Genomic DNA, 11,465 nt, shown 5'->3' on the forward strand with positions numbered 1-11,465 from the left:
CTCCTTACCTAAAACCTACCCCCAAACCTAACCCTAACCCTAACCCTAACCCTAACCCTAACCCTAACCCACTAACCCTAACCCAAACCTAACCCTAACCCTAACCCTAACCCACTAACCATGTTTTCTCGTACAATGCCTTCCGCCTTCTCTGCATCTTGAGGTTCGGCACCTACAAACTCTGACATATATATTGTGATTTAGGGCTATATAAATAAACATTGATTGATTGATTGATATGTATATATATATATATATATATATATATATATATATATATATATATATATATATATATATACATATATATATATCAATCGATTGAGATATATATATATATATATATATATATATATATATATATATATATATATATATATATATATATATATATATATCGATCGATCGATTGAGATATATATATATATATATATATATATATATATATATATATATATATATATATATATATGTGTGGGAAAAAAAATCACAAGACTACTTCATCTCTACAGGCCTGTTTCATGAGGGGTTCCCTCAATCATCAGGAGATTTTAATGGAAGCATTCACGTACCATGGTTTATATAGGGCACAGAGTGGGTGGGTACAGGCTGGCGTAGGGGCGTGGTGATTGGCTCATGTGTTACCTAGGAGGTGTTTCCGTCTGTGGCGGCATGCTGATACAATTTCGCTGCGCTTGTTGAGGGATGACAGGTCTGGACGGTAAATAATAAACAGTTTCTCTTTCAAGCATAGGTTGCATCTTTTATTACCACTATTGTAAGGTGTGCTGGATGCAAGAATTTGCCATGTTATTGAATATTCAACATTATTGTCTTTGAGGTCCCAAATGTGTTTGCTGAGTTCTGTGGTATTCCGCAGGTTTTGGTTCCTGAAAGAAGCCTTGTGATTGTTCCATCTGGTTTTAAACTCTCCCTCGGTTAATCCTACATATGTGTCGGATGTGTTAATGTCCTTGCGTGTTACCTTAGATTGGTAAACAACTGATGTTTGTAAGCACCCCCCGTTGAGAGGGCAATCAGGTTTCTTGCGGCAGTTGCAGCCTTTGTTGGTTTTGGAGTCGCTCTGTCCGGGGGCCGACGGCTCATTTGCAATTGTTTTGTTGTGGTTTGAGATAATTTGTCGTATATTGTTCATACAGCTGTAGCTCAATTTAATGTTGTTCTTGTTGAATACTTTTCTTAGGGTGTTGCCTTTGGGGAAGTGTTTGTCAATCAGAGTGAGGAACTTGTGGCCAATGTTAGTCTTTTAAGACTATGATACCCATGATGTAATATTGTATAATCATGAACATCTTTCACCAATCTCCTTTACTTTACGCCCTAATGCAAGTAGGACATGTTTGATGTCCTTCATGCTAATATGACATCACATGACATGCATAAGCTATAAGGAAGGGAGTTGTCCTTCACTCCATGGAACAGAACTACAGGAATGAAAGTGTAAAGCGAGAAGGACACAGGTATGTCATTTCTAGATCTGGGAAACTTCTATGTAAATATGATATGTATATTTGTTGTTGTTGTTTCCTACGCATTCATGTCTAGTGCAAGTACAATAAGCCATTCTTTGGTTCAATGTTAGCAAGCTATCCTGCAAAGATCCTGTAATAGATGTGCTGTGAAATAACACCAGGACAAGCTACTGGACTTCATTTGATAGTGTCCTCTACCGTCTTCTCAGACATTTCAAGTGCAGGCGGACAAAAGTCCAGAAAGTAGTGGACAGTAAAAGAAAAGTCCCAAATAAGCGGACTGTAAGACAAGGCCTTCTGCAGTGTACAGGACACATGGCATAAGAAGATTGATTGACAATGGTCTACAGTCCCTTTGCCAATCAGGATGCAGAACACAATGCGCAATCATGTGCTGTAAAAACAAAGGAAAAAAGCCTAAAAAAATACACACACAAAAAAGATGGGTGTAACAGCGAGGCCGTGTAAAGTGAAGCGTGTTGTAGCGAGAGAACACTATTAGTTTCACCTTGTAAATATCATTGCTGGAATAAAAACCACTTCACTATGTCCAGGTATATTCTTCCAAATTCAGAACATTACAAAATGGTAAAAGTCTGCACATGTGACAATAAATCTGGAGATGTAAAGTGCAAGTCATTGAATGGACTGGAAAACAACTAAAGAGCAAGTCAGGAATGCTCTCACTATTTGCCTACTAAGCAAATTCTCCGGAGATAGCTTCCCCCGTAGCTTAGCTACATTTCATGGAGACTAACTTGCAGCTTACATGTTCCAGGTATCTTGCCCATCACTTGGAGCCCACACAATTTTGCTGAGCGTCTGAGGACAGCAGAGGAGGACAAGCAAAAATGAAGGTGGAGATGTGGAAGGTGCACGCCACGCTACAGTCGGCGCTGGATGGCAACGTGGCCATTTCCACACCTCCAAATGTGGTAATTAAATGTACAATGCACATGTACAATGACAAGTGAATACATCCTATCTACAACACATGACAAGTGAGTACATCCTATCTACAAACCTCCTTTCCATATGAGTTGGGAAATTGTGTTAGATGTAAAAATGTGTGGCGCATTATGAAGCCTAAAATAGCACAACGGAGACCCCCGGACTGTTGAACAACTTAAGCTGTACATCAAGCAAGAATGGGAAAGAATTCCACCTGAGAAGCTTCAAAAATGTGTCTCCTCAGTTCCCAAACATTTGTGCCCCCCCCCCCCTCCTTGTGGGGGGGGGGGGGGGGGGCGGCACAGGTCCGGTGGCCATGGATAAAGTGCTGGCTGTCCAGAGTCGGGACCCGGGGTGGACCGCTCGCCTGTGCATCGGCTGGGAACATCTCTGCGCTGCTGACCCGTCTCCGCTCGGGATGGTGTCCTGCTGGCCCCACTATGGACTGGACTCTTACTATTATGTTGGATCCACTATGGACTGGACTCTCACAATATTATGTCAGACCCACTCGACATCCATTGCTTTTGGTCTCCCCTAGAGGGGGGGGTTACCCACATATGCGGTCCTCTCCAAGGTTTCTCATAGTCATTCACATCGACGTCCCACTGGGGTGAGTTTTACCTTGCCCTTATGTGGGCTTTGTACCGAGGATGTCGTTGTGGCTTGTGCAGCCCTTTGAGACACTTGTGATTTAGGGCTATATAAATAAACATTGATTGATTGATTGATTGAGTGTTGTTCAAAGGAAAGGCCATGTAACACAGTGGTAAACATGCCCTTTCCCAACTACTTTGGCACGTGTTGCAGCCATGAAATTCTAAGTTAATTATTGGTTGCAAAAAGTTATGAGTTTGAACATCAAATATGTTGTCTTTGTAGTGCATTCAACTGACTATGGGTTGAAAAGGATTTGCATATATTTACATCTAACATCATTTCCCAACTCATATGGAAACGGGGTTTGTATACATGTCTCCGTCATCCATAGTTTTATCTATAAGCCATAAAGTAGGCAGGCACGGAGCTATTTCTCAGCGTGTGTTTATTCCAGCCGGCACATTAATACACTGACACACAACATCCCGATTCCAATCATGCATTGCTTCAAAACTACGGCAAGTAGTAATGTCCAAAAAAAGATAGTGACAGAGAATTCAAGCCTAAAATCACTTCTTTCCTGCAAATGAAATGTCACAGATGCTGCCCATACCTATGCTCCTTCAAAGACTGCTACTGGCTGCAAAGCATTGCACTTCAAATACAACAATGAGTAGAGACGAGTGTTATGTGTGTGCATATATACGTATGTGGAAATAAATGAACACTGAAATTCAAGTATTTCTTTATATATATATATATGAAAGATATATAAAAGAAATACTTGAATTTCAGTGTATTGTAGCTATAAATATTCCCCCCACCAATCTCCCGAATTCGGAGGTGTCCAGGGTGGCAAGTGTGTTTCAAATCCTAAAGTTGTTGTGGTTGTTTTACACTTACATGCTGTGGTTAATAGTATTCTATCTTTATTTGTCGTTATTTACACTTTCTGAATAAATGGTGTGATAAAGATCATCAGTCAACTCATTGGTGTTCATTGAGAAGCTCTGCCATCCGGGGGGAGCTCAAAGTGAAGCCGCTGCTCCTCCACATGGAGAGGAGCCAGATGAGGTGGTTCGGGCATCTGGTCAGGATGCCACCCGAACGTCTCCTGAGGTAGGTGTTTACGGCACGTCCGACCGGTAGGAGGCCACGGGGAAGACCCAGGACACGTTGGGAAGACTGTGTCTCCCGGCTGGCCTGGGAACGCCTCGGGATCCCCCGGGAGGAGCTGGACCAAGTGGCTGGGGAGAGGGAAGTCTGGGCTTCCCTGCTTAGGCTGCTGCCCCCGCGACCCGACCTCGGATAAGTGGAAGAAGATGGATGGATGGATGGATGGAAATAATAAAAATGTAAAAAAAAAATCGATTTAAAAAAAAAAAAGAAAATCAAATCTGAATCGCACAACGGGAGAATCGTGATTCGAATTCGAATTTATTTTTTTCCCACACCCCTACTATATATATATACATATATATAGATAAATGAATATATTATAAATGGGTTATACTTGTATAGTGCTTTTCTACCTTCAAGGTACTCAAAGGGCTTTGACAGTATTTCCACATTCCCCCATTCACACACTGATGGCGGGAGCTGCCATGCAAGGCGCTAACCAGCAGCCATCAGGAGCAATATATATATATATATATATATATATATATATATATATATATAAAGAAAAACCCAGAAACCATCTTTGTAGTCATTTTTCTCCTGCGTGGACTTCCGTCTTCCTTTACAATGAGTGAAGCTGCACGAAACCCTGTGTCTGCAAGTGTAAATAATTTAGGTTTTAAGTTTTGTGTTTCTTGTAGAATCTATATAAAGTAATATACATTAGCCTATTGATAAAATAATGAAAAAAAACTCATTTATATATTTGTTTTATTGTATTGTTACATTAATAGCTGTTGTATTATAGGATGGCTTGTTAAACATTTCATAGGATTTTCAGAGTTTTTCAGATCAGCTAAGTCGTTCTTATTTACAGTACATATACAGTCAAGAAAATAAGTATTTGAACACCCTGCTATTTTGCAAGTTGTCCCACTTAGAAATCATGGAAGGGTCTGAAATGTCCATGGTATAGGTGCATGTCCACTGTATGAGAGATGACCTAAAAAGAAAAATCCATAAAACACAATCTATGATTTTTTTAACAATTTATTTGTGTGATAAAGCTGAAAATAAGTGTTTGAACACCAACATTAATATTTGGTAGAGTAACCTTTGTTTGCAATTGCAGAGGTCAAACGTTTCCTGTAGTTCTTCAGCAGGTTTGCACAGACTGCAGGAGGGATTTTGGCCCACTCCTCCACACAGATCTTCTCTAGATCCGTCAGGTTTCTGGGCTGTCGCTGAGTAACACAGACTTTCAGCTCCCTCCAAAGATTTTCAATTGGATGTAGGTCTGGAGACTGGCTAGGCCACTCCAGAACCTTGATATGGTTCTTACAAAGCCACTTCTTGGTTTTCCTGGCTGTGTGCTTTGGGTCATTGTCATGTTGGAAGATCCATCTTCAATGATCCGACTGAGGGAAGGAGGTTTTTGGCCAAAATCTCACAATACATGGCTGTAACTGATAACGTAAAAACTTTTTAAGTTATCATAATAAATGTTTTGAGTTACAGTATACTTAAAAATGTGTGTTCAGTTGACTTAATTTATATTCAAAGTTCAATATAACATTTTAAATGATCATTAACTTAGTATTTATGTCTTCTTCATACTTAAATGATCTGATTGAATATATTTATACAAACTAAATGACATGGACTTGAAAAAAATAACTGAATACAATGTATTAATATCAATAGTATCTACTCAAAATATTACACCTTTTAAATGATCTGATTGAATACAAACTAAATGACATGGACTTGAAAAAAATAACTGAATACAATGTATTAATATCAATAGTATCTACTCAAACTATTACACCTTTTTGAACTCAAAATATTTACTTCTTGCCGACTTAATGTGCAAGATGCCCTGTTTTTAGAGAGCTGTGTTTTCTGAGAGGTTCTGTCCCCCAAAGACATGCCAAAAAAAACTAAGTGTGCAAATTCAGTTGTGCAGATTGTTGTGTACATGTAACTGTAGAACTATAGTCATGTGCAAGAGAAACCTCATCCTTGCAATAAAAGGTTCTTGACTAAAGTGTTACTGTCAAAATGTCAACAATTTATTAGGGTATAAAACAGCACCTTAAAACATACCTTTTAAAAAGGCAATAACAACTGTTACATTTTAAGTTTTTTATTTTCCCAGAACAGACTTAGTAAAACTGTGAAATGTCGAATAACATTAAAGTGCAACACCTGGAGTCAAACTTTTTTTTTTTACAAATATATTTTAGCAGCCTATTTTGAATCATTGGGGATGAACAAACTTCCCTTTCTCTGCACTGTATTTTCTCAAGGAAGAGAAAAAAACTTATGAAAGCAGCAGCGCAGACATCTAAATTTGTGCAAATGAGGAAAATAAAAAAACATTCCAAATAAAACAGAAGAAAAGAAAAGAAAAGCTAATATAAATAAATAACTGAATCATCATTACAACTGAGGGCTGACTCAGCTCAGTGAGGTCAAGGAGGCAGTACAATAAAATGATCAAAATATTTACCTCTCATTCTAAACTTATAAAAAGCCCACTGGGCATACGCAAAAGTGCTTTCAACATTTGAACAGACATGTCTATGGAAATCAGACAGGTTAACAGTAGAACAACATGGCTGCAATAATGATGCTGATCTGAAGCACATTTATGCATGGTTAATGAGTGCAGGCATGCACTTCTCAGCTGCTTCGTTACTCAAACTTGAACAAGTCATTTTTCAGGCAGAGTAGGCATGGCTTCAGTGCTTTGTTATCATCCAGACACAGCAGGACTTTCTGGATGAATGTGAGTGAGTTTCTTTGGATAATCCAAGTCAGTGGTTCTTAACCTTGTTGGAGGTACCGAGCCCCCCCAGTTTCACTTTAGTGAAAAATAAAATGGTTTTTTTTTCAAATTCAAGAAAAAGTGCTGTTATTTTACTGGTGCACAAAATGAAGCGTGCATGAACATCACCTTGTTCAAAGAACAAAACCAACACAGTGCATAAACTCACAACAAATAACACACCTCACACACATTACCATGAATTGATTAACGTGGACCCCGACTTAAACAAGTTGAAAAACTTATTGGGGTGTTACCATTTAGTGGTCAATTGTACGGAATATGTACTGTACTGTTTCATATCATGTATTCTCCTCCTTTGCAATCTGCTAGTAAACGTTTCAATCGATCAATCAAACGGAAAATTAGAGGGAACATTGTTTGGGAGTATCCATAATACGCCGATAGGGAGAAGTTTTTATTTACACGATAAGTCGGATGTGTCTTGACCTCCGTGGCGGAGGCTCCGCCGAACCCCTGAGGCCGACCCCTAGGGTTCGATGGAACCCGGGTTAAGAAGCACTGATCTAAGTGTGATGCATAGATTGAACCAAGCAGCACCACAAATGCATCAGCCAACCTGGGAAGCTCGCTCATAACAACTTCATCCTCTATCACGATGGATATGTTCTCCGGGCTGAAGCTGCTGGAACCAGTGGAGTCAGGGGCCACAGAGAGAAACGCCAAGTGGTGTGCCAGTGGTCTCCATCTCATCTTCACCCTGCAAAACACAAGAAAATCAACTATAACCAATCCAGAAGGATGTCACACAATTCTTGTTTGTAGAGCCAAAACATACAGTATGCATAGTCCCCCTCTCCTCCTCCTCCTCCTCCTCAGCTCCTTCTTCCTCCCCGTCATTGTTTCCTCTCCTCTCCTTTCCTGTCATTGTTTTCCCTCCCCTCCTCTCCTCTCATTCTTCTTCCTCCCCTCCCCTCCTCTCCTGTCCTTCCTCCTCCTCCTCATCTCCTCAAATCTCCAAGCATAACTTTGGCTGCAGAGACATACTTACATTACAGGTTTTGTAGAATTCAGTGTCATCCTCCCGGAGACACACTGGAAGTCCACGAAGAACCAGAGTGCGTCGCATGTTGATGTCATATTCTTCCTAGATGGAGAAACAAGAGAAAATGCCAGCATACCCAGTCCGTGTCACTGATATAACAGTGTGCATGCTTCAGTTCTGTTAAAAACAGTCATCTATGACTGACTACTATCAAGGCGTCTATAATCTGCAATGACAACACATATGATCAACATTGTCCCCATGAAAAAGGCAAACATAAACTTACCTCCAAGTCATCAATTCTCAGCATCTCTTGCAGTGCCTCTGCTCCCTTTCCAGTCCTTGAGGACTTCTGTCGATACAGTGCAACCAGTTTTGGTGTGTATCGGTCAAGTTCACAGTAGAACTGGTTGCGTCGATTCACATTTGTAATACGATGAAACTCTGCAAACACCTGTACACAGATATAAATATTTCGGTGTAAAAACAATCAGACATGGCAATGATTTTGATGAACTATTACTAATCAAAACATACTACATATTTACCTGTGAGGCCGGCCAGTTCTCCAGGAATTCCCGCACCCCTGGACTTCCTTGAACAATGTGTCGCCGGCGAAGGCCAAAGGTTGTGTGCATGAGTTTCTCTATCAGTATCTGCTCTCTCTGTCTCTTGTGTGATTTGTACTCTCTTGTGTGGCGCAGAGACGTCACACAAGATCTGCAGGGAGACAATAAACAAATGTCATTTCTTTCCAAATCATGGTGAATGGCATAACCAAATGGTGTTTTAAAATGAACAAATACTCACCAATATAATCACAAATGTTGCTCAAAATGACAAACTTTATTTCCAACCACTCTATGGTACTAGAACATAACAGAGAATGTGACTTAAGATGCAAAATGCATATGATGATGTATAGTGTACTGCATTACGTGGTCAATCCCTTATTGGCGAGGGCGACTCCGTTAGACAGCCCTTCTGAACATATTATGATTTTGCTTTTTTCTCCAAAGTCTGATCATTTCAAAAAAACTTTCACATATGCAGTAACTGCTTAATTCAAACATTTCACCAATATTTGAAACACGTCGTCCTCTGCATATTTATCAAGGCAAAGAACGTCTGTTTCCACTACGTTACCCTCAACGTTAACGTTACGTTGTTGACAGTAACAAAGTAACGTTAGCGACCTGGGCCTACAAACAACACTGACAATAAAGTCATAGGCTTTGGTTTCAACCACTTGGAAATATGTGGAATATCGTAGCATGTAACCTGCACACATTCACTGCGTCGAACAAAAGATAGCCTAAGTTAACCTTATTGAACTTTTGAAACGTTCATTTTCTACGTTACTCACCGGCTTCACGTGCGGAACTTTCAAATTCTGGAGCCGGAACACAAAACACAGATAAAAGACCATTTTACAATAGCACGGCGAAAAAATGACCGTCGTCGTGTGGGTTTTTTGACGAATAACACTCTTTTTCCACTTTTCTTCGCTCCCGCCTCACCTCCAGCTAGCGTCCAGACATCCCGAATGTTCTGGATACGTGCCCTAAACCGCTAGGGGTAGTGACGTCAGACGTCACGTCCCCTCACGCACGCACGCCCGTTCTTCTTCTTCTTCTTTTGATTTTTTATGGCGGTTGGCAAGCAACCTTGTGGTGTGCATTACCGCCACCTACTGTAATGGAGTGTGAACCGAGATGGATCCCTATTCTATTCATTTGGTGTGAGAGGAGTAGTTTTAGACTGGCTACGAAGTTATTTAGATAATAGACAAGAGGTTGTGGATGTTGTGGGTAATCCATCTGAACACATGAGGATTGAATGTGGACTTCCACAAGGTTCGGTTTTGGGACCAAAATGGTTTATTTTATATATGAATGATATATGTGAGGTATCAAAGTTATTGACATTTGTATTAATTGCGAACGACACCAACTTTTCTAGTTCGGGACATGACTTAAAAGCATTATCAAACATTATTGAACAGGAAATGATTCAACTTAAGAGACGGTTTGATGTCAATAAAGTATCATTAAATGTAAAAAAAAAACCAAAGTTCATGATGTCTTGTAAGAGGAAAAGGGAGGAAAGGATCACACTGTCAATAGATGGAATTGATATTGAAAGGGTTTCTGAACTTAGATTTTTAGGAGTGATACTGGATGACGGTCTGACATGGAAATCTCATATTGCACATGTACGGAAACAAATGTCTAAGAGTATTTTTATATTAAATAAGGTCAAATATGTGTTAGATTATAGGGCAATTGTGCACACTTACATTGCCATACATCAGCTACTGTGTGGAAGTGTGGGGGAACACATAAGAGTAACATAAAGGCATTGTATCAACTACAGAAAAGAGCTATAAGGATTATTCATAAAGTAGATCACTTAGAACACACTAACATATTATTTATTAATGATGGTTTATTGAAACTACAGGGGCAGCACGGTGGCAGAGGGGTTAGTGCGTCTGCCTCACAATACAAAGGTCCTGAGTAGTCTTGGGTTCAATCCCGGGCTCGGGATCTTTCTGTGTGGAGTTTGCATGTTCTCCCCGTGACTGCGTGGGTTCCCTCCGGGTACTCCGGCTTCCTCCCACCTCCAAAGACATGCACCTGGGGATAGGTTGATTGGCAACACTAAATGGGCCCTAGTGTGTGAATGTTGTCTGTCTATCTGTGTTGGCCCTGCGATGAGGTGGCGACTTGTCCAGGGTGTACCCCGCCTTCCGCCCATGTGCAGCTGAGATAGGCTCCAGCGCCCCCGCGACCCCAAAGGGAATAAGCGGTAGAAAATGGATGGATGGATGAAACTACAGGAGCTAGTAAAGTTACAGACATCATGTGTCACGTTTAAGGCTACAAGTAAAACATTACCAGCAAATTTACAAAAAATGTCATCACTTGTGAGAATGAAGAGCATAGAAGAAAATGTCATTTCCAACATCGGTATTCAGGGACAACTTGAAAACAAATGTGCATATCAGTGGTGGGGGTTCAACTATGGAATTCTCTTTACAATGAGATTTAGGCTGAAACGACGCGTCGACGTCATCGATTACGTAAATACGTCGACGCCGTTTTTGTGCGTCGACGCGTCACATACCGTATTTCCTTGAATAGCCGTCGGGGCGCTAATTGATTTAAAACCTCTTCTCACTCCTGCGCTTACCAAAAGGCGTGGGGTAAATTTAGGCCTGCGCTTATAAATTTGAGTGATGTAAGGATACCATCATGAAAAGCACATTTAATTAAAAAAAAAACGTTATTATGGTCTTACCTTTACTTATGAGTCCATGCGCAGCTGCTTCTGATCAAAAGCATGGATAACCTGTTTATAGAAGCCTTCTTTATCTTTCTTCAGTTTTAAAAGTCTCTCTGTCTCGATGGAGATATTCCTTTAAGTATTACCTCCTGCTTCCATTGAAAGTCCAGTTTAGAAA

The sequence above is a fragment of the Nerophis lumbriciformis genome, linkage group LG12 (genome assembly GCF_033978685.3).
Source record: "Nerophis lumbriciformis linkage group LG12, RoL_Nlum_v2.1, whole genome shotgun sequence".
In the NCBI taxonomy this organism is placed as follows: domain Eukaryota; kingdom Metazoa; phylum Chordata; class Actinopteri; order Syngnathiformes; family Syngnathidae; genus Nerophis; species Nerophis lumbriciformis.